This window comes from Pseudophryne corroboree, chromosome 1 (assembly GCF_028390025.1).
Source record: "Pseudophryne corroboree isolate aPseCor3 chromosome 1, aPseCor3.hap2, whole genome shotgun sequence".
Classification (NCBI taxonomy): domain Eukaryota; kingdom Metazoa; phylum Chordata; class Amphibia; order Anura; family Myobatrachidae; genus Pseudophryne; species Pseudophryne corroboree.
The window spans coordinates 886,088,710-886,110,168 of record NC_086444.1 but is presented as its reverse complement, the minus strand read 5'-3'; the positions used below and the strand labels follow the sequence as shown (position 1 = coordinate 886,110,168).

The following is a 21,459-nucleotide window of genomic DNA, read 5'->3' as shown; positions in this document are numbered from 1 at the left end:
TACACCTTCCCATTGAATAATGAACATAATCAGCATCAACAATTAAAAGATGGCTGCCTGCAGGAATGGATGATTTTAAACTCTGCAAAATTGTCCATTTCACAAACAAAAACACCATTGTTTAAAAGACACTCGCCTGAACAGGGACTTGAACCCTAGACCCTCAGATTAAAAGTCTGATGCTCTACCAACTGAGCTATCCAAGCTCTAAGGACTGAAATTGCCATATTGGAAACTGCTCGAAATATATAAAACATGACAATTTGCTGTTCAATTACAAAAAATGTGGAAAAATATATGTGTAACTGCTATTATGAACTAAAAGACTTGGCTTGTAGGGTCTCTTGATGAAATATATTTTAGTTTCCTCTGTGTTTAAGATGTAAATCCTTAGATTCGTTAAGTATCACCTTACTTCAATAATCACATTCAATTATTTTTGTCAAAGAGGTTTGATTTATTACTTGTCTAATTTAATCACTGTGTGCCTATCAAAGAAGGATGGATTTGAGTTCCTGATGAAATAAAGTCTTTAGAACTAACATGTAGCGATACTACTTTGTTATGATTATATTACTAGATGCCAATAATGTGTGCCTATTGAAGAGTGATAAAGTCCATTCTTAATATTCTACAGAATCTTTCCAATCTATTAACCTTCCCATTGAATAATGAACATAATCAGCATCAACAATTAAAAGATAGCTGCCTGCAGGAATGGATAATTTTTAACTCTGCAAAATTGTCCATTTCACAAACAAAAACACCATTGTTTAAAAGACACTCGCCTGAACAGGGACTTGAACCCTGGACCCTCAGATTAAAAGTCTGATGCTCTACCGACTGAGCTATCCATTCTCTGAACACTGAAGTTGCCATATTGGAAACTGCTCGAAATATATAAAACATGACAATTTGATGTGCAATTACAAAAAATGTGTAAAAATATATGTGTTACTGCAATCATGAACTTAAAGACTTGGCTTGTAGGGTCTCTTGATGAAATATATTTTAGTTTCCTCTGTGTTTAAGATGTAAATTCTTAGATTCGTTAAGTATCACCTTACTTCAATAATCACATTCAATTATTTTTGTCAAAGAGGTTTGATTTATTACTTGTCTAATTTAATCACTGTGTGCCTATCAAAGAAGGATGGATTTGAGTTTCTGATGAAACAAAGTCTTTAGAACTGACATGTAGTGATACTACTTTGTGATGACTATATTACTAGATGCCAACAATGTGTGCCTATTGAAGAGTGATAAAGTCCATTCTTAATATTCTAAAGAATCTCTCCAATCTATACACCTTCCCATTGAATAATGAACATAATCAGCATCAACAATTAAAAGATGGCTGCCTGCAGGAATGGATGATTTTAAACTCTGCAAAATTGTCCATTTCACAAACAAAAACACCATTGTTTAAAAGACACTCTCCTGAATAGGGACTTGAAACCTGGACCCTCAGATTAAAAGGCTGATGCTCTACCGACTGAGCTATCCATTCTCTGAACACTGATGTTGCCATATTGGAAACTGCTCGAAATATATAAAACATGACAATTTGATGTGCAATTACAAAAAATGTGGAAAAATATATGTGTTACTGCAATCATGAACTGAAAGACTTGGCTTGTAGGGTATCTTGATGAAAGATATTTTAGTTTCCTCTGTGTTTAAGATGTAAATCCTTAGATTCGTTAAGTATCACCTTACTTCAATAATCACATTCAATTATTTTTGTCAAAGAGGTTTGATTTATTATTTGTCTAATTTAATCACTGTGTGCCTATCAAAGAAGGATGGATTTGAGTTCCTGATGAAATAAAGTCTTTAGAACTGACATGTAGCGATACTACTTTGTGATGATTATATTACTAGATGCCAATAATGTGTGCCTATTGAAGAGTGATAAAGTCCATTCTTAATATTCTACAGAATCTTTCCAATCTATTCACCTTCCCATTGAATAATGAACATAATCAGCATCAACAATTAAAAGATGGCTGCCTGCAGGAATGGATAATTTTAAACTTTGCAAAATTGTCCATTTCACAAACAAAAACAACATTGTTTAATAGACACTCGCCTGAACAGGGACTTGAACCCTGGACCCTCAGATTAAAAGTCTGATGCTCTACCAACTGAGCTATCCAGGCTCTAAGCACTGAAATTGCCATATTGGAAACTGCTCGAAATATATAAAACATGACAATTTGCTGTTAAATTACAAAAAATGTGGAAAAATATATGTGTTACTGCTATCATGAACTAAAAGACTTGGCTTGTAGGGTCTCTTGATGAAATATATTTTAGTTTCCTCTGTGTTTAAGATGTAAATCCTTAGATTCGTTAAGTATCACCTTACTTCAATAATCACATTCAATTATTTTTGTCAAAGAGGTTTGATTTATTACTTGTCTAATTGAATCACTGTGTGCCTATCAAAGAAGGATGGATTTGAGTTCCTGATGAAATAAAGTCTTTAGAACTAACATGTAGCGATACTACTTTGTGATGATTATATTACTAGATGCCAATAATGTGTGCCCATTGAAGAGTGATAAAGTCCATTCTTAATATTCTACAGAATCTTTCCAATCTATTAACCTTCCCATTGAATAATGAACATAATCAGCATCAACAATTAAAAGATAGCTGCCTGCAGGAATGGATAATTTTAAACTCTGCAAAATTGTCCATTTCACAAACAAAAACACCATTGTTTAAAAGACACTCGCCTGAACAGGGACTTGAACCCTGGACCCTCAGATTAAAAGTCTGATGCTCTACCGACTGAGCTATCCATTCTCTGAACACTGAAGTTACCATATTGGAAACTGCTCGAAATATATAAAACATGACAATTTGATGTGCAATTACAAAAAATGTGGAAAAATATATGTGTTACTGCAATCATGAACTTAAAGACTTGGCTTGTAGGGTATCTTGATGAAATATATTTTAGTTTCCTCTGTGTTTAAGATGTAAATTCTTAGATTCGTTAAGTATCACCTTACTTCAATAATCACATTCAATTATTTTTGTCAAAGAGGTTTGATTTATTATTTGTCTAATTTAATCACTGTGTGCCTATCAAAGAAGGATGGATTTGAGTTCCTGATGAAATAAAGTCTTTAGAACTGACATGTAGCGATACTACTTTGTGATGATTATATTACTACTGTAGATGCCAATAATGTGTGCCTATTGAAGAGTGATAAAGTCCATTCTTAATATTCTACAGAATCTTTCCAATCTATTCACCTTCCCATTGAATAATGAACATAATCAGCATCAACAATTAAAAGATGGCTGCCTGCAGGAATGGATAATTTTAAACTTTGCAAAATTGTCCATTTCACAAACAAAAACAACATTGTTTAATAGACACTCGCCTGAACAGGGACTTGAACCCTGGACCCTCAGATTAAAAGTCTGATGCTCTACCGACTGAGCTATCCAGGCTCTGAGCACTGAAGTTGCCATATTGGAAACTGCTCGAAATATTTAAAACATGACAATTTGCTGTGCAATTACAAAAAATGTGTAAAAATATATGTGTTACTGCAATCATGAACTGAAAAACTTGGCTTGTAGGGTCTCTTGATTAAATATATTTTAGTTTCCTCTGTGTTTAAGTTGTAAATCCTTAGATGCTTTAAGTATCACCTCACTTCAATAATCACATTCAATTATTTTTGTCAAAGAGGTTTGATTTATTACTTGTCTAATTTAATCACTGTGTGCCTATCAAAGAAGGATGGATTTGAGTTCCTGATGAAACAAAGTCTTTAGAACTGACATGTAGTGATACTACTTTGTGATGACTATATTACTAGATGCCAATAATGTGTGCCTATTGAAGAGTGATAAAGTCCATTCTTAATATTCTAAAGAATCTCTCCAATCTATACACCTTCCCATTGAATAATGAACATAATCAGCATCAACAATTAAAAGATGGCTGCCTGCAGGAATGGATGATTTTAAACTCTGCAAAATTGTCCATTTCACAAACAAAAACACCATTGTTTAAAAGACACTCGCCTGAACAGGGACTTGAACCCTAGACCCTCAGATTAAAAGTCTGATGCTCTACCAACTGAGCTATCCAAGCTCTAAGGACTGAAATTGCCATATTGGAAACTGCTCGAAATATATAAAACATGACAATTTGCTGTTCAATTACAAAAAATGTGGAAAAATATATGTGTTACTGCTATTATGAACTAAAAGACTTGGCTTGTAGGGTCTCTTGATGAAATATATTTTAGTTTCCTCTGTGTTTAAGATGTAAATCCTTAGATTCGTTAAGTATCACCTTACTTCAATAATCACATTCAATTATTTTTGTCAAAGAGGTTTGATTTATTACTTGTCTAATTTAATCACTGTGTGCCTATCAAAGAAGGATGGATTTGAGTTCCTGATGAAATAAAGTCTTTAGAACTAACATGTAGCGATACTACTTTGTTATGATTATATTACTAGATGCCAATAATGTGTGCCTATTGAAGAGTGATAAAGTCCATTCTTAATATTCTACAGAATCTTTCCAATCTATTAACCTTCCCATTGAATAATGAACATAATCAGCATCAACAATTAAAAGATAGCTGCCTGCAGGAATGGATAATTTTTAACTCTGCAAAATTGTCCATTTCACAAACAAAAACACCATTGTTTAAAAGACACTCGCCTGAACAGGGACTTGAACCCTGGACCCTCAGATTAAAAGTCTGATGCTCTACCGACTGAGCTATCCATTCTCTGAACACTGAAGTTGCCATATTGGAAACTGCTCGAAATATATAAAACATGACAATTTGATGTGCAATTACAAAAAATGTGTAAAAATATATGTGTTACTGCAATCATGAACTTAAAGACTTGGCTTGTAGGGTCTCTTGATGAAATATATTTTAGTTTCCTCTGTGTTTAAGATGTAAATTCTTAGATTCGTTAAGTATCACCTTACTTCAATAATCACATTCAATTATTTTTGTCAAAGAGGTTTGATTTATTACTTGTCTAATTTAATCACTGTGTGCCTATCAAAGAAGGATGGATTTGAGTTTCTGATGAAACAAAGTCTTTAGAACTGACATGTAGTGATACTACTTTGTGATGACTATATTACTAGATGCCAACAATGTGTGCCTATTGAAGAGTGATAAAGTCCATTCTTAATATTCTAAAGAATCTCTCCAATCTATACACCTTCCCATTGAATAATGAACATAATCAGCATCAACAATTAAAAGATGGCTGCCTGCAGGAATGGATGATTTTAAACTCTGCAAAATTGTCCATTTCACAAACAAAAACACCATTGTTTAAAAGACACTCTCCTGAATAGGGACTTGAAACCTGGACCCTCAGATTAAAAGGCTGATGCTCTACCGACTGAGCTATCCATTCTCTGAACACTGATGTTGCCATATTGGAAACTGCTCGAAATATATAAAACATGACAATTTGATGTGCAATTACAAAAAATGTGGAAAAATATATGTGTTACTGCAATCATGAACTGAAAGACTTGGCTTGTAGGGTATCTTGATGAAAGATATTTTAGTTTCCTCTGTGTTTAAGATGTAAATTTTTAGATTCGTTAAGTATCACCTTACTTCAATAATCACATTCAATTATTTTTGTCAAAGAGGTTTGATTTATTATTTGTCTAATTTAATCACTGTGTGCCTATCAAAGAAGGATGGATTTGAGTTCCTGATGAAATAAAGTCTTTAGAACTGACATGTAGCGATACTACTTTGTGATGATTATATTACTAGATGCCAATAATGTGTGCCTATTGAAGAGTGATAAAGTCCATTCTTAATATTCTACAGAATATTTCCAATCTATTCACCTTCCCATTGAATAATGAACATAATCAGCATCAACAATTAAAAGATAGCTACCTGTAGGAATGGATAATTTTATAATCTGCAAAATTGTCCATTTCACAAACAAAAACACCATTGTTTAAAAGACACTTGCCTGAACAGGGACTTGAACCCTGGACCCTCAGATTAAAAGTCTGAAGCTCTACCGACTGAGCTATCCAGGCTCTGAGCACTGAATTTGCCATATTAGAAACTGCTCGAAATATATAAAACATGACAATTTGCTGTGCAATTACAAAAAATGTGGAAAAATATATGTGTTACTGCAATCATGAACTTAAAGACTTGGCTTGTAGGGTATCTTGATGAAATATATTTTAGTTTCCTCTGTGTTTAAGATGTAAATCCTTAGATTCGTTAAGTATCACCTTACTTCAATAATCACATTCAATTATTTTTGTCAAAGAGGTTTGATTTATTACTTGTCTAATTTAATCACTGTGTGCCTATCAAAGAAGGATGGATTTGAGTTCCTGATGAAATAAAGTCTTTAGAACTGACATGTAGCGATACTACTTTGTGATGATTATATTACTAGATGCCAATAATGTGTGCCTATTGAAGAGTGATAAAGTCCATTCTTAATATTCTACAGAATCTTTCCAATCTATTCACCTTCCCATTGAATAATGAACATAATCAGCATCAACAATTAAAAGATGGCTGCCTGCAGGAATGGATAATTTTAAACTCTGCAATATTGTCCATTTCACAAACAAAAACACCATTGTTTAAAAGACACCCACCTGAACAGGGACTTGAACCCTGGACCCTCAGATTAAAAGTCTGATGCTCTACCGACTGAGCTATCAAGGCTCTGAGTGCTGAAGTTGCCATATTGGAAACTGCTCGAAATATATAAAACATGACAATTTGCTGTGCAATTACAAAAAATGTGGAAAAATATATATGTGTTACTGCAATCATGAACTGAAAGACTTGGCTTGTAGGGTCTCTTGATGAAATATATTTTAGTTTCCTCTGTGTTTAAGTTGTAAATCCTTAGATGCTTTAAGTATCACCTCACTTCAATAATCACATTCAATTATTTTTGTCAAAGAGGTTTGATTTATTACTTGTCTAATTTAATCACTGTGTGCCTATCAAAGAAGGATGGATTTGAGTTCCTGATGAAACAAAGTCTTTAGAACTGACATGTAGTGATACTACTTTGTGATGACTATATTACTAGATGCCAATAATGTGTGCCTATTGAAGAGTGATAAAGTCCATTCTTAATATTCTAAAGAATCTCTCCAATCTATACACCTTCCCATTGAATAATGAACATAATCAGCATCAACAATTAAAAGATGGCTGCCTGCAGGAATGGATGATTTTAAACTCTGCAAAATTGTCCATTTCACAAACAAAAACACCATTGTTTAAAAGACACTCTCCTGAATAGGGACTTGAACCCTGGACCCTCAGATTAAAAGGCTGATGCTCTACCGACTGAGCTATCCAGGCTCTGAGCACAGAATTTTCCATATTAGAAACTGCTCGAAATATATAAAACATGACAATTTGCTGTGCAATTACAAAAAATGTGGAAAAATATATGTGTTACTGCAATCATGAACTTAAAGACTTGGCTTGTAGGGTATCTTGATGAAATATATTTTAGTTTCCTCTGTGTTTAAGATGTAAATTCTTAGATTCGTTAAGTATCACCTTACTTCAATAATCACATTCAATTATTTTTGTCAAAGAGGTTTGATTTATTATTTGTCTAATTTAATCACTGTGTGCCTATCAAAGAAGGATGGATTTGAGTTCCTGATGAAATAAAGTCTTTAGAACTGACATGTAGCGATACTACTTTGTGATGATTATATTACTAGATGCCAATAATGTGTGCCTATTGAAGAGTGATAAAGTCCATTCTTAATATTCTACAGAATATTTCCAATCTATTCAACTTCCCATTGAATAATGAACATAATCAGCATCAACAATTAAAAGATAGCTACCTGTAGGAATAGATAATTTTATAATCTGCAAAATTGTCCATTTCACAAACAAAAACACCATTGTTTAAAAGACACTCGCCTGAACAGGAACTTGAACCCTGGACCCTCAGATTAAAAGTCTGATGCTCTACCGACTGAGCTATCCAGGCTCTGAGCACTGAAGTTGCCATATTGGAAACTGCTCGAAATATATAAAATATGAAAATTTGCTGTGCAATTATAAAAAATGTGGAAAAATATATGTGTTACTGCAATCATGAACTGAAAGACTTGGCTTGTAGGGATTCTTGATGAAATATATTTTAGTTTCCTCTGTGTTTAAGATGTAAATTCTTAGATTCGTTAAGTATCACCTTACTTCAATAATCACATTCAATTATTTTTGTCAAAGAGGTTTGATTTATTACTTGTCTAATTTAATCACTGTGTGCCTATCAAAGAAGGATGGATTTGAGTTCCTGATGAAACAAAGTCTTTAGAACTGACATGTAGTGATACTACTTTGTGATGACTATATTACTAGATGCCAATAATGTGTGCCTATTGAAGAGTGATAAAGTCCATTCTTAATATTCTAAAGAATCTCTCCAATCTATACACCTTCCCATTGAATAATGAACATAATCAGCATCAACAATTAAAAGATGGCTGCCTGCAGGAATGGATAATTTTAAACTCTGCAAAATTGTCCATTTCACAAACAAAAACACCATTGTTTAAAAGACACTCACCTGAACAGGGACTTGAACCCTGGACCCTCAGATTAAAAGTCTAATGCTCTACCGACTGAGCTATCCAGGCTCTGAGTGCTGAAGTTGCCATATTGGAAACTGCTCGAAATATATAAAACATGACAATTTGCTGTGCAATTACAAAAAATGTGGAAAAATATATGTGTTACTGCAATCATGAACTGAAAGACTTGGCTTGTAGGGTCTCTTGATGAAATATATTTTAGTTTCCTCTGTGTTTAAGTTGTAAATCCTTAGATGCTTTAAGTATCACCTCACTTCAATAATCACATTCAATTATTTTTGTCAAAGAGGTTTGATTTATTACTTGTCTAATTTAATCACTGTGTGCCTATCAAAGAAGGATGGATTTGAGTTCCTGATGAAACAAAGTCTTTAGAACTGACATGTAGTGATACTACTTTGTGATGACTATATTACTAGATGCCAATAATGTGTGCCTATTGAAGAGTGATAAAGTCCATTCTTAATATTCTAAAGAATCTCTCCAATCTATACACCTTCCCATTGAATAATGAACATAATCAGCATCAACAATTAAAAGATGGCTGCCTGCAGGAATGGATGATTTTAAACTCTGCAAAATTGTCCATTTCACAAACAAAAACACCATTGTTTAAAAGACACTCTCCTGAATAGGGACTTGAACCCTGGACCCTCAGATTAAAAGGCTGATGCTCTACCGACTGAGCTATCCATTCTCTGAACACTGATGTTGCCATATTGGAAACTGCTTGAAATATATAAAACATGACAATTTGATGTGCAATTACAAAAAATGTGGAAAAATATATGTGTTACTGCAATCATGAACTGAAAGACTTGGCTTGTAGGGTATCTTGATGAAATATATTTTAGTTTCCTCTGTGTTTAAGATGTAAATCCTTAGATTCGTTAAGTATCACCTTACTTCAATAATCACATTCAATTATTTTTGTCAAAGAGGTTTGATTTATTACTTGTCTAATTTAATCACTGTGTGCCTATCAAAGAAGGATGGATTTGAGTTCCTGATGAAATAAAGTCTTTAGAACTGACATGTAACGATACTACTTTGTGATGATTATATTACTAGATGCCAATAATGTGTGCCTATTGAAGAGTGATAAAGTCCATTCTTAATATTCTACAGAATCTTTCCAATCTATTCACCTTCCCATTGAATAATGAACATAATCAGCATCAACAATTAAAAGATGGCTGCCTGCAGGAATGGATAATTTTATACTCTGCAAAATTGTCCATTTCACAAACAAAAACACCATTGTTTAAAAGACACTCACCTGAACAGGGACTTGAACCCTGGACCCTCAGATTAAAAGTCTGATGCACTACCGACTGAGCTATCCATGCTCTGAGCACTGAATTTGCCATATTAGAAACTGCTTGAAATATATAAAACATGACAATTTGCTGTGCAATTACAAAAAATGTGGAAAAATATATGTGTTACTGCAATCATGAACTGAAAGACTTGGCTTGTAGGGTCTCTTGATGAAATATATTTTAGTTTCCTCTGTGTTTAAGTTGTAAATCATTAGATGCTTTAAGTATCACCTCACTTCAATAATCACATTCAATTATTTTTGTCAAAGAGGTTTGATTTATTACTTGTCTAATTTAATCACTGTGTGCCTATCAAAGAAGGATGGATTTGAGTTCCTGATGAAACAAAGTCTTTAGAACTGACATGTAGTGATACTACTTTGTGATGACTATATTACTAGATGCCAATAATGTGTGCCTATTGAAGAGTGATAAAGTCCATTCTTAATATTCTAAAGAATCTCTCCAATCTATACACCTTCCCATTGAATAATGAACATAATCAGCATCAACAATTAAAAGATGGCTGCCTGCAGGAATGGATAATTTTAAACTCTGCAAAATTGTCCATTTCACAAACAAAAAGACCATTGTTTAAAAGACACTCACCTGAACAGGGACTTGAACCCTGGACCCTCAGATTAAAAGTCTAATGCTCTACCGACTGAGCTATCCAGGCTCTGAGTGCTGAAGTTGCCTTATTGGAAACTGCTCGAAATATATAAAACATGACAATTTGCTGTGCAATTACAAAAAATGTGGAAAAATATATGTGTTACTGCAATCATGAACTGAAAGACTTGGCTTGTAGGGTCTCTTGATGAAATATATTTTAGTTTCCTCTGTGTTTAAGTTGTAAATCCTTAGATGCTTTAAGTATCACCTCACTTCAATAATCACATTCAATTATTTTTGTCAAAGAGGTTTGATTTATTACTTGTCTAATTTAATCACTGTGTGCCTATCAAAGAAGGATGGATTTGAGTTCCTGATGAAACAAAGTCTTTAGAACTGACATGTAGTGATACTACTTTGTGATGACTATATTACTAGATGCCAATAATGTGTGCCTATTGAAGAGTGATAAAATCCATTCTTAATATTCTAAAGAATCTCTCCAATCTATACACCTTCCCATTGAATAATGAACATAATCAGCATCAACAATTAAAAGATGGCTGCCTGCAGGAATGGATGATTTTAAACTCTGCAAAATTGTCCATTTCACAAACAAAAACACCATTGTTTAAAAGACACTCTCCTGAATAAGGACTTGAACCCTGGACCCTCAGATTAAAAGGCTGATGCTCTACCGACTGAGCTATCCATTCTCTGAACACTGATGTTGCCATATTGGAAACTGCTCGAAATATATAAAACATGACAATTTGATGTGCAATTACAAAAAATGTGGAAAAATATATGTGTTACTGCAATCATGAACTGAAAGACTTGGCTTGTAGGGTATCTTGATGAAATATATTTTAGTTTCCTCTGTGTTTAAGATGTAAATTCTTAGATTCGTTAAGTATCACCTTACTTCAATAATCACATTCAATTATTTTTGTCAAAGAGGTTTGATTTATTATTTGTCTAATTTAATCACTGTGTGCCTATCAAAGAAGGATGGATTTGAGTTCCTGATGAAATAAAGTCTTTAGAACTGACATGTAGCGATACTACTTTGTGATGATTATATTACTAGATGCCAATAATGTGTGCCTATTGAAGAGTGATAAAGTCCATTCTTAATATTCTACAGAATATTTCCAATCTATTCACCTTCCCATTGAATAATGAACATAATCAGCATCAACAATTAAAAGATGGCTGCCTGCAGGAATGGATAATTTTAAACTTTGCAAAATAGTCCATTTCACAAACAAAAACAACATTGTTTAATAGACACTCGCCTGAACAGGGACTTGAACCCTGGACCCTCAGATTAAAAGTCTGATGCTCTACCGACTGAGCTATCCAGGCTCTGAGCACTGAAGTTGCCATATTGGAAACTGCTCGAAATATATAAAACATGACAATTTGCTGTGCAATTACAAAAAATGTGTAAAAATATATGTGTTACTGCAATCATGAACTGAAAAACTTGGCTTGTAGGGTCTCTTGATGAAATATATTTTAGTTTCCTCTGTGTTTAAGATGTAAATTCTTAGATTCGTTAAGTATCACCTTACTTCAATAATCACATTCAATTATTTTTGTCAAAGAGGTTTGATTTATTACTTGTCTAATTTAATCACTGTGTGCCTATCAAAGAAGGATGGATTTGAGTTCCTGATGAAACAAAGTCTTTAGAACTGACATGTAGTGGTACTACTTTGTGATGACTATATTACTAGATGCCAATAATGTGTGCCTATTGAAGAGTGATAAAGTCCATTCTTAATATTCTAAAGAATCTCTCCAATCTATACACCTTCCCATTGAATAATGAACATAATCAGCATCAACAATTAAAAGATGGCTGCCTGCAGGAATGGATGATTTCAAACTCTGCAAAATTGTCCATTTCACAAACAAAAACACCATTGTTTAAAAGACACTCTCCTGAATAGGGACTTGAAACCTGGACCCTCAGATTAAAAGGCTGATGCTCTACCGACTGAGCTATCCATTCTCTGAACACTGATGTTGCCATATTGGAAACTGCTCGAAATATATAAAACATGACAATTTGATGTGCAATTACAAAAAATGTGGAAAAATATATGTGTTACTGCAATCATGAACTGAAAGACTTGGCTTGTAGGGTATCTTGATGAAATATATTTTAGTTTCCTCTGTGTTTAAGATGTAAATTCTTAGATTCGTTAAGTATCACCTTACTTCAATAATCACATTCAATTATTTTTGTCAAAGAGGTTTGATTTATTATTTGTCTAATTTAATCACTGTGTGCCTATCAAAGAAGGATGGATTTGAGTTCCTGATGAAATAAAGTCTTTAGAACTGACATGTAGCGATACTACTTTGTGATGATTATATTACTAGATGCCAATAATGTGTGCCTATTGAAGAGTGATAAAGTCCATTCTTAATATTCTACAGAATATTTCCAATCTATTCACCTTCCCATTGAATAATGAACATAATCAGCATCAACAATTAAAAGATAGCTACCTGTAGGAATGGATAATTTTAAACTCTGCAATATTGTCAATTTCACAAACAAAAACACCATTGTTTAAAATACACCCACCTGAATAGGGACTTGAACCCTGGACCCTCAGATTAAAAGTCTGATGCTCTACCGACTGAGCTATCAAGGCTCTGAGTGCTGAAGTTGCCATATTGGAAACTGCTCGAAATATATAAAACATGACAATTTGCTGTGCAATTACAAAAAATGTGGAAAAATATATGTGTTACTGCAATCATGAACTGAAAAACTTGGCTTGTAGGGTCTCTTGATGAAATATATTTTAGTTTCCTCTGTGTTTAAGTTGTAAATCCTTAGATGCTTTAAGTATCACCTCACTTCAATAATCACATTCAATTATTTTTGTCAAAGAGGTTTGATTTATTACTTGTCTAATTTAATCACTGTGTGCCTATCAAAGAAGGATGGATTTGAGTTCCTGATGAAATAAAGTCTTTAGAACTGACATGTAACGATACTACTTTGTGATGATTATATTACTAGATGCCAATAATGTGTGCCTATTGAAGAGTGATAAAGTCCATTCTTAATATTCTACAGAATCTCTCCAATCTATACACCTTCCCATTGAATAATGAACATAATCAGCATCAACAATTAAAAGATGGCTGCCTGCAGGAATGGATGATTTTAAACTCTGCAAAATTGTCCATTTCACAAACAAAAACACCATTGTTTAAAAGACACTCTCCTGAATAGGGACTTGAACCCTGGACCCTCAGATTAAAAGGCTGATGCTCTACCGACTGAGCTATCCATTCTCTGAACACTGATGTTGCCATATTGGAAACTGCTTGAAATATATAAAACATGACAATTTGATGTGCAATTACAAAAAATGTGGAAAAATATATGTGTTACTGCAATCATGAACTGAAAGACTTGGCTTGTAGGGTATCTTGATGAAATATATTTTAGTTTCCTCTGTGTTTAAGATGTAAATCCTTAGATTCGTTAAGTATCACCTTACTTCAATAATCACATTCAATTATTTTTGTCAAAGAGGTTTGATTTATTACTTGTCTAATTTAATCACTGTGTGCCTATCAAAGAAGGATGGATTTGAGTTCCTGATGAAATAAAGTCTTTAGAACTGACATGTAACGATACTACTTTGTGATGATTATATTACTAGATGCCAATAATGTGTGCCTATTGAAGAGTGATAAAGTCCATTCTTAATATTCTACAGAATCTTTCCAATCTATTCACCTTCCCATTGAATAATGAACATAATCAGCATCAACAATTAAAAGATGGCTGCCTGCAGGAATGGATAATTTTATACTCTGCAAAATTGTCCATTTCACAAACAAAAACACCATTGTTTAAAAGACACTCACCTGAACAGGGACTTGAACCCTGGACCCTCAGATTAAAAGTCTGATGCACTACCGACTGAGCTATCCATGCTCTGAGCACTGAATTTGCCATATTAGAAACTGCTTGAAATATATAAAACATGACAATTTGCTGTGCAATTACAAAAAATGTGGAAAAATATATGTGTTACTGCAATCATGAACTGAAAGACTTGGCTTGTAGGGTCTCTTGATGAAATATATTTTAGTTTCCTCTGTGTTTAAGTTGTAAATCATTAGATGCTTTAAGTATCACCTCACTTCAATAATCACATTCAATTATTTTTGTCAAAGAGGTTTGATTTATTACTTGTCTAATTTAATCACTGTGTGCCTATCAAAGAAGGATGGATTTGAGTTCCTGATGAAACAAAGTCTTTAGAACTGACATGTAGTGATACTACTTTGTGATGACTATATTACTAGATGCCAATAATGTGTGCCTATTGAAGAGTGATAAAGTCCATTCTTAATATTCTAAAGAATCTCTCCAATCTATACACCTTCCCATTGAATAATGAACATAATCAGCATCAACAATTAAAAGATGGCTGCCTGCAGGAATGGATAATTTTAAACTCTGCAAAATTGTCCATTTCACAAACAAAAAGACCATTGTTTAAAAGACACTCACCTGAACAGGGACTTGAACCCTGGACCCTCAGATTAAAAGTCTAATGCTCTACCGACTGAGCTATCCAGGCTCTGAGTGCTGAAGTTGCCATATTGGAAACTGCTCGAAATATATAAAACATGACAATTTGCTGTGCAATTACAAAAAATGTGGAAAAATATATGTGTTACTGCAATCATGAACTGAAAGACTTGGCTTGTAGGGTCTCTTGATGAAATATATTTTAGTTTCCTCTGTGTTTAAGTTGTAAATCCTTAGATGCTTTAAGTATCACCTCACTTCAATAATCACATTCAATTATTTTTGTCAAAGAGGTTTGATTTATTACTTGTCTAATTTAATCACTGTGTGCCTATCAAAGAAGGATGGATTTGAGTTCCTGATGAAACAAAGTCTTTAGAACTGACATGTAGTGATACTACTTTGTGATGACTATATTACTAGATGCCAATAATGTGTGCCTATTGAAGAGTGATAAAATCCATTCTTAATATTCTAAAGAATCTCTCCAATCTATACACCTTCCCATTGAATAATGAACATAATCAGCATCAACAATTAAAAGATGGCTGCCTGCAGGAATGGATGATTTTAAACTCTGCAAAATTGTCCATTTCACAAACAAAAACACCATTGTTTAAAAGACACTCTCCTGAATAAGGACTTGAACCCTGGACCCTCAGATTAAAAGGCTGATGCTCTACCGACTGAGCTATCCATTCTCTGAACACTGATGTTGCCATATTGGAAACTGCTCGAAATATATAAAACATGACAATTTGATGTGCAATTACAAAAAATGTGGAAAAATATATGTGTTACTGCAATCATGAACTGAAAGACTTGGCTTGTAGGGTATCTTGATGAAATATATTTTAGTTTCCTCTGTGTTTAAGATGTAAATTCTTAGATTCGTTAAGTATCACCTTACTTCAATAATCACATTCAATTATTTTTGTCAAAGAGGTTTGATTTATTATTTGTCTAATTTAATCACTGTGTGCCTATCAAAGAAGGATGGATTTGAGTTCCTGATGAAATAAAGTCTTTAGAACTGACATGTAGCGATACTACTTTGTGATGATTATATTACTAGATGCCAATAATGTGTGCCTATTGAAGAGTGATAAAGTCCATTCTTAATATTCTACAGAATATTTCCAATCTATTCACCTTCCCATTGAATAATGAACATAATCAGCATCAACAATTAAAAGATGGCTGCCTGCAGGAATGGATAATTTTAAACTTTGCAAAATAGTCCATTTCACAAACAAAAACAACATTGTTTAATAGACACTCGCCTGAACAGGGACTTGAACCCTGGACCCTCAGATTAAAAGTCTGATGCTCTACCGACTGAGCTATCCAGGCTCTGAGCACTGAAGTTGCCATATTGGAAACTGCTCGAAATATATAAAACATGACAATTTGCTGTGCAATTACAAAAAATGTGTAAAAATATATGTGTTACTGCAATCATGAACTGAAAAACTTGGCTTGTAGGGTCTCTTGATGAAATATATTTTAGTTTCCTCTGTGTTTAAGATGTAAATTCTTAGATTCGTTAAGTATCACCTTACTTCAATAATCACATTCAATTATTTTTGTCAAAGAGGTTTGATTTATTACTTGTCTAATTTAATCACTGTGTGCCTATCAAAGAAGGATGGATTTGAGTTCCTGATGAAACAAAGTCTTTAGAACTGACATGTAGTGGTACTACTTTGTGATGACTATATTACTAGATGCCAATAATGTGTGCCTATTGAAGAGTGATAAAGTCCATTCTTAATATTCTAAAGAATCTCTCCAATCTATACACCTTCCCATTGAATAATGAACATAATCAGCATCAACAATTAAAAGATGGCTGCCTGCAGGAATGGATGATTTCAAACTCTGCAAAATTGTCCATTTCACAAACAAAAACACCATTGTTTAAAAGACACTCTCCTGAATAGGGACTTGAAACCTGGACCCTCAGATTAAAAGGCTGATGCTCTACCGACTGAGCTATCCATTCTCTGAACACTGATGTTGCCATATTGGAAACTGCTCGAAATATATAAAACATGACAATTTGATGTGCAATTACAAAAAATGTGGAAAAATATATGTGTTACTGCAATCATGAACTGAAAGACTTGGCTTGTAGGGTATCTTGATGAAATATATTTTAGTTTCCTCTGTGTTTAAGATGTAAATTCTTAGATTCGTTAAGTATCACCTTACTTCAATAATCACATTCAATTATTTTTGTCAAAGAGGTTTGATTTATTATTTGTCTAATTTAATCACTGTGTGCCTATCAAAGAAGGATGGATTTGAGTTCCTGATGAAATAAAGTCTTTAGAACTGACATGTAGCGATACTACTTTGTGATGATTATATTACTAGATGCCAATAATGTGTGCCTATTGAAGAGTGATAAAGTCCATTCTTAATATTCTACAGAATCTTTCCAATCTATTCACCTTCCCATTGAATAATGAACATAATCAGCATCAACAATTAAAAGATGGCTGCCTGCAGGAATGGATAATTTTATACTCTGCAAAATTGTCCATTTCACAAACAAAAACACCATTGTTTAAAAGACACTTGCCTGAACAGGGACTTGAACCCTGGACCCTCAGATTAAAAGTCTGATGCTCTACCGACTGAGCTATCCAGGATCTGAGCACTGAATTTGCCATATTAGAAACTGCTCGAAATATATAAAACATGACAATTTGCTGTGCAATTACAAAAAATGTGGAAAAATATATGTGTTACTGCAATCATGAACTTAAAGACTTGGCTTGTAGGGTATCTTGATGAAATATATTTTAGTTTCCTCTGTGTTTAAGATGTAAATCCTTAGATTCGTTAAGTATCACCTTACTTCAATAATCACATTCAATTATTTTTGTCAAAGAGGTTTGATTTATTACTTGTCTAATTTAATCACTGTGTGCCTATCAAAGAAGGATGGATTTGAGTTCCTGATGAAATAAAGTCTTTAGAACTGACATGTAGCGATACTACTTTGTGATGATTATATTACTAGATGCCAATAATGTGTGCCTATTGAAGAGTGATAAAGTCCATTCTTAATATTCTACAGAATCTTTCCAATCTATTCACCTTCCCATTGAATAATGAACATAATCAGCATCAACAATTAAAAGATGGCTGCCTGCAGGAATGGATAATTTTAAACTCTGCAATATTGTCCATTTCACAAACAAAAACACCATTGTTTAAAAGACACTCACCTGAACAGGGACTTGAACCCTGGACCCTCAGATTAAAAGTCTGATGCTCTACCGACTGAGCTATCAAGGCTCTGAGTGCTGAAGTTGCCATATTGGAAACTGCTCGAAATATATAAAACATGACAATTTGCTGTGCAATTACAAAAAATGTGGAAAAATATATATGTGTTACTGCAATCATGAACTGAAAGACTTGGCTTGTAGGGTCTCTTGATGAAATATATTTTAGTTTCCTCTGTGTTTAAGTTGTAAATCCTTAGATGCTTTAAGTATCACCTCACTTCAATAATCACATTCAATTATTTTTATCAAAGAGGTTTGATTTATTACTTGTCTAATTTAATCACTGTGTGCCTATCAAAGAAGGATGGATTTGAGTTCCTGATGAAACAAAGTCTTTAGAACTGACATGTAGTGATACTACTTTGTGATGACTATATTACTAGATGCCAATAATGTGTGCCTATTGAAGAGTGATAAAGTCCATTCTTAATATTCTAAAAAATCTCTCCAATCTATACACCTTCCCATTGAATAATGAACATAATCAGCATCAACAATTAAAAGATGGCTGCCTGCAGGAATGGATAATTTTAAACTCTGCAATATTGTCCATTTCACAAACAAAAACACCATTGTTTAAAAGACACCCACCTGAACAGGGACTTGAACCCTGGACCCTCAGATTAAAAGTCTGATGCTCTACCGACTGAGCTATCAAGGCTCTGAGTGCTGAAGTTGCCATATTGGAAACTGCTCGAAATATATAAAACATGACAATTTGCTGTGCAATTACAAAAAATGTGGAAAAATATATATGTGTTACTGCAATCATGAACTGAAAGACTTGGCTTGTAGGGTCTCTTGATGAAATATATTTTAGTTTCCTCTGTGTTTAAGTTGTAAATTCTTAGATGCTTTAAGTATCACCTCACTTCAATAATCACATTCAATTATTTTTGTCAAAGAGGTTTGATTTATTACTTGTCTAATTTAATCACTGTGTGCCTATCAAAGAAGGATGGATTTGAGTTCCTGATGAAACAAAGTCTTTAGAACGGACATGTAGTGATACTACTTTGTGATGACTATATTACTAGATGCCAATAATGTGTGCCTATTGAAGAGTGATAAAGTCCATTCTTAATATTCTAAAAAATCTCTCCAATCTATACACCTTCCCATTGAATAATGAACATAATCAGCATCAACAATTAAAAGATGGCTGCCTGCAGGAATGGATAATTTTAAACTCTGCAAAATTGTCCATTTCACAAACAAAAAGACCATTGTTTAAAAGACACTCACCTGAACAGGGACTTGAACCCTTGACCCTCAGATTAAAAGTCTGATGCTCTACCGACTGAGTTATCCAGACTCTGAGTGCTGAAGTTGCCATATTGGAAACTGCTCGAAATATATAAAACATGACAATTTGCTGTGCAATTACAAAAAATGTGGAAAAATATATGTGTTACTGCAATCATGAACTGAAAGACTTGGCTTGTAGGGTCTCTTGATGAAATATATTTTAGTTTCCTCTGTGTTTAAGTTGTAAATCCTTAGATGCTTTAAGTATCACCTCACTTCAATAATCACATTCAATTATTTTTGTCAAAGAGGTTTGATTTATTACTTGTCTAATTTAATCACTGTGTGCCTATCAAAGAAGGATGGATTTGCATTCCTGATGAAACAAAGTCTTTAGAACTGACATGTAGTGATACTACTTTGTGATGACTATATTACTAGATGCCAATAATGTGTGCCTATTGAAGAGTGATAAAGTCCATTCTTAATATTCTAAAGAATCTCTCCAATCTATACACCTTCCCATTGAATAATGAACATAATCAGCATCAACAATTAAAAGATGGCTGCCTGCAGGAATGGATGATTTTAAACTCTGCAAAATTGTCCATTTCACAAACAAAAACACCATTGTTTAAAAGACACTCTCCTGAATAGGGACTTGAACCCTGGACCCTCATATTAAAAGGCTGATGCTCTACCGACTGAGCTATCCATTCTCTGAACACTGATGTTGCCATATTGGAAACTGCTTGAAATATATAAAACATGACAATTTGATGTGCAATTACAAAAAATGTGGAAAAATATATGTGTTACTGCAATCATGAACTGAAAGACTTGGCTTGTAGGGTATCTTGATGAAATATATTTTAGTTTCCTCTGTGTTTAAGATGTAAATCCTTAGATTCGTTAAGTATCACCTTACTTCAATAATCACATTCAATTATTTTTGTCAAAGAGGTTTGATTTATTACTTGTCTAATTTAATCACTGTGTGCCTATCAAAGAAGGATGGATTTGAGTTCCTGATGAAATAAAGTCTTTAGAACTGACATGTAGCGATACTACTTTGTGATGATTATATTACTAGATGCCAATAATGTGTGCCTATTGAAGAGTGATAAAGTCCATTCTTAATATTCTACAGAATCTTTCCAATCTATTCACCTTCCCATTGAATAATGAACATAATCAGCATCAACAATTAAAAGATGGCTGCCTGCAGGAATGGATAATTTTATACTCTGCAAAATTGTCCATTTCACAAACAAAAACACCATTGTTTAAAAGACACTCGCCTGAACAGGGACTTGAACCCTGGACCCTCAGATTAAAAGTCTGAAGCTCTACCGACTGAGCTATCCAGCCTCTGAGCACTGAATTTGCCATATTAGAAACTGCTCGAAATATATAAAACATGACAATTTGCTGTGCAATTACAAAAAATGTGGAAAAATATATGTGTTACTGCAATCATGAACTTAAAGACTTGGCTTGTAGGGTATCTTGATGAAATATATTTTAGTTTCCTCTGTGTTTAAGATGTAAATCCTTAGATTCGTTAAGTATCACCTTACTTCAATAATCACATTCAATTATTTTTGTCAAAGAGGTTTGATTTATTACTTGTCTAATTTAATCACTGTGTGCCTATCAAAGAAGGATGGATTTGAGTTCCTGATGAAATAAAGTCTTTAGAACTGACATGTAGCGATACTACTTTGTGATGATTATATTACTAGATGC

General features: G+C 33.5%; 16 non-coding genes across 16 annotated transcripts; all 16 read right to left on the bottom strand.

The window, feature by feature from the left end:
- Positions 1–133: 133 nt before the first annotated feature.
- TRNAK-UUU (transfer RNA lysine (anticodon UUU)) lies at positions 134–206 on the bottom strand. Its single transcript has one exon. It is a non-coding gene; the product is annotated as a tRNA-Lys (tRNA).
- A 1,883-nt stretch (positions 207–2,089) lies between these two features.
- On the bottom strand, positions 2,090–2,162 carry TRNAK-UUU (transfer RNA lysine (anticodon UUU)). Its single transcript has one exon. It is a non-coding gene; the product is annotated as a tRNA-Lys (tRNA).
- A 1,236-nt stretch (positions 2,163–3,398) lies between these two features.
- Positions 3,399–3,471, bottom strand: TRNAK-UUU (transfer RNA lysine (anticodon UUU)). The gene has a single exon. It is a non-coding gene; the product is annotated as a tRNA-Lys (tRNA).
- Positions 3,472–4,050: 579 nt separating this feature from the next.
- Positions 4,051–4,123, bottom strand: TRNAK-UUU (transfer RNA lysine (anticodon UUU)). The gene has a single exon. It is a non-coding gene; the product is annotated as a tRNA-Lys (tRNA).
- A 1,883-nt stretch (positions 4,124–6,006) lies between these two features.
- TRNAK-UUU (transfer RNA lysine (anticodon UUU)) lies at positions 6,007–6,079 on the bottom strand. Its single transcript has one exon. It is a non-coding gene; the product is annotated as a tRNA-Lys (tRNA).
- Positions 6,080–6,658: 579 nt separating this feature from the next.
- On the bottom strand, positions 6,659–6,731 carry TRNAK-UUU (transfer RNA lysine (anticodon UUU)). Its single transcript has one exon. It is a non-coding gene; the product is annotated as a tRNA-Lys (tRNA).
- A 1,233-nt stretch (positions 6,732–7,964) lies between these two features.
- TRNAK-UUU (transfer RNA lysine (anticodon UUU)) lies at positions 7,965–8,037 on the bottom strand. Its single transcript has one exon. It is a non-coding gene; the product is annotated as a tRNA-Lys (tRNA).
- A 579-nt stretch (positions 8,038–8,616) lies between these two features.
- Positions 8,617–8,689, bottom strand: TRNAK-UUU (transfer RNA lysine (anticodon UUU)). Its single transcript has one exon. It is a non-coding gene; the product is annotated as a tRNA-Lys (tRNA).
- Positions 8,690–10,572: 1,883 nt separating this feature from the next.
- TRNAK-UUU (transfer RNA lysine (anticodon UUU)) lies at positions 10,573–10,645 on the bottom strand. The gene has a single exon. It is a non-coding gene; the product is annotated as a tRNA-Lys (tRNA).
- A 1,231-nt stretch (positions 10,646–11,876) lies between these two features.
- TRNAK-UUU (transfer RNA lysine (anticodon UUU)) lies at positions 11,877–11,949 on the bottom strand. The gene has a single exon. It is a non-coding gene; the product is annotated as a tRNA-Lys (tRNA).
- A 3,187-nt stretch (positions 11,950–15,136) lies between these two features.
- TRNAK-UUU (transfer RNA lysine (anticodon UUU)) lies at positions 15,137–15,209 on the bottom strand. Its single transcript has one exon. It is a non-coding gene; the product is annotated as a tRNA-Lys (tRNA).
- A 1,231-nt stretch (positions 15,210–16,440) lies between these two features.
- On the bottom strand, positions 16,441–16,513 carry TRNAK-UUU (transfer RNA lysine (anticodon UUU)). Its single transcript has one exon. It is a non-coding gene; the product is annotated as a tRNA-Lys (tRNA).
- A 1,231-nt stretch (positions 16,514–17,744) lies between these two features.
- On the bottom strand, positions 17,745–17,817 carry TRNAK-UUU (transfer RNA lysine (anticodon UUU)). The gene has a single exon. It is a non-coding gene; the product is annotated as a tRNA-Lys (tRNA).
- A 579-nt stretch (positions 17,818–18,396) lies between these two features.
- On the bottom strand, positions 18,397–18,469 carry TRNAK-UUU (transfer RNA lysine (anticodon UUU)). The gene has a single exon. It is a non-coding gene; the product is annotated as a tRNA-Lys (tRNA).
- Positions 18,470–19,050: 581 nt separating this feature from the next.
- TRNAK-UUU (transfer RNA lysine (anticodon UUU)) lies at positions 19,051–19,123 on the bottom strand. Its single transcript has one exon. It is a non-coding gene; the product is annotated as a tRNA-Lys (tRNA).
- Positions 19,124–21,008: 1,885 nt separating this feature from the next.
- Positions 21,009–21,081, bottom strand: TRNAK-UUU (transfer RNA lysine (anticodon UUU)). Its single transcript has one exon. It is a non-coding gene; the product is annotated as a tRNA-Lys (tRNA).
- Positions 21,082–21,459: the final 378 nt, after the last annotated feature.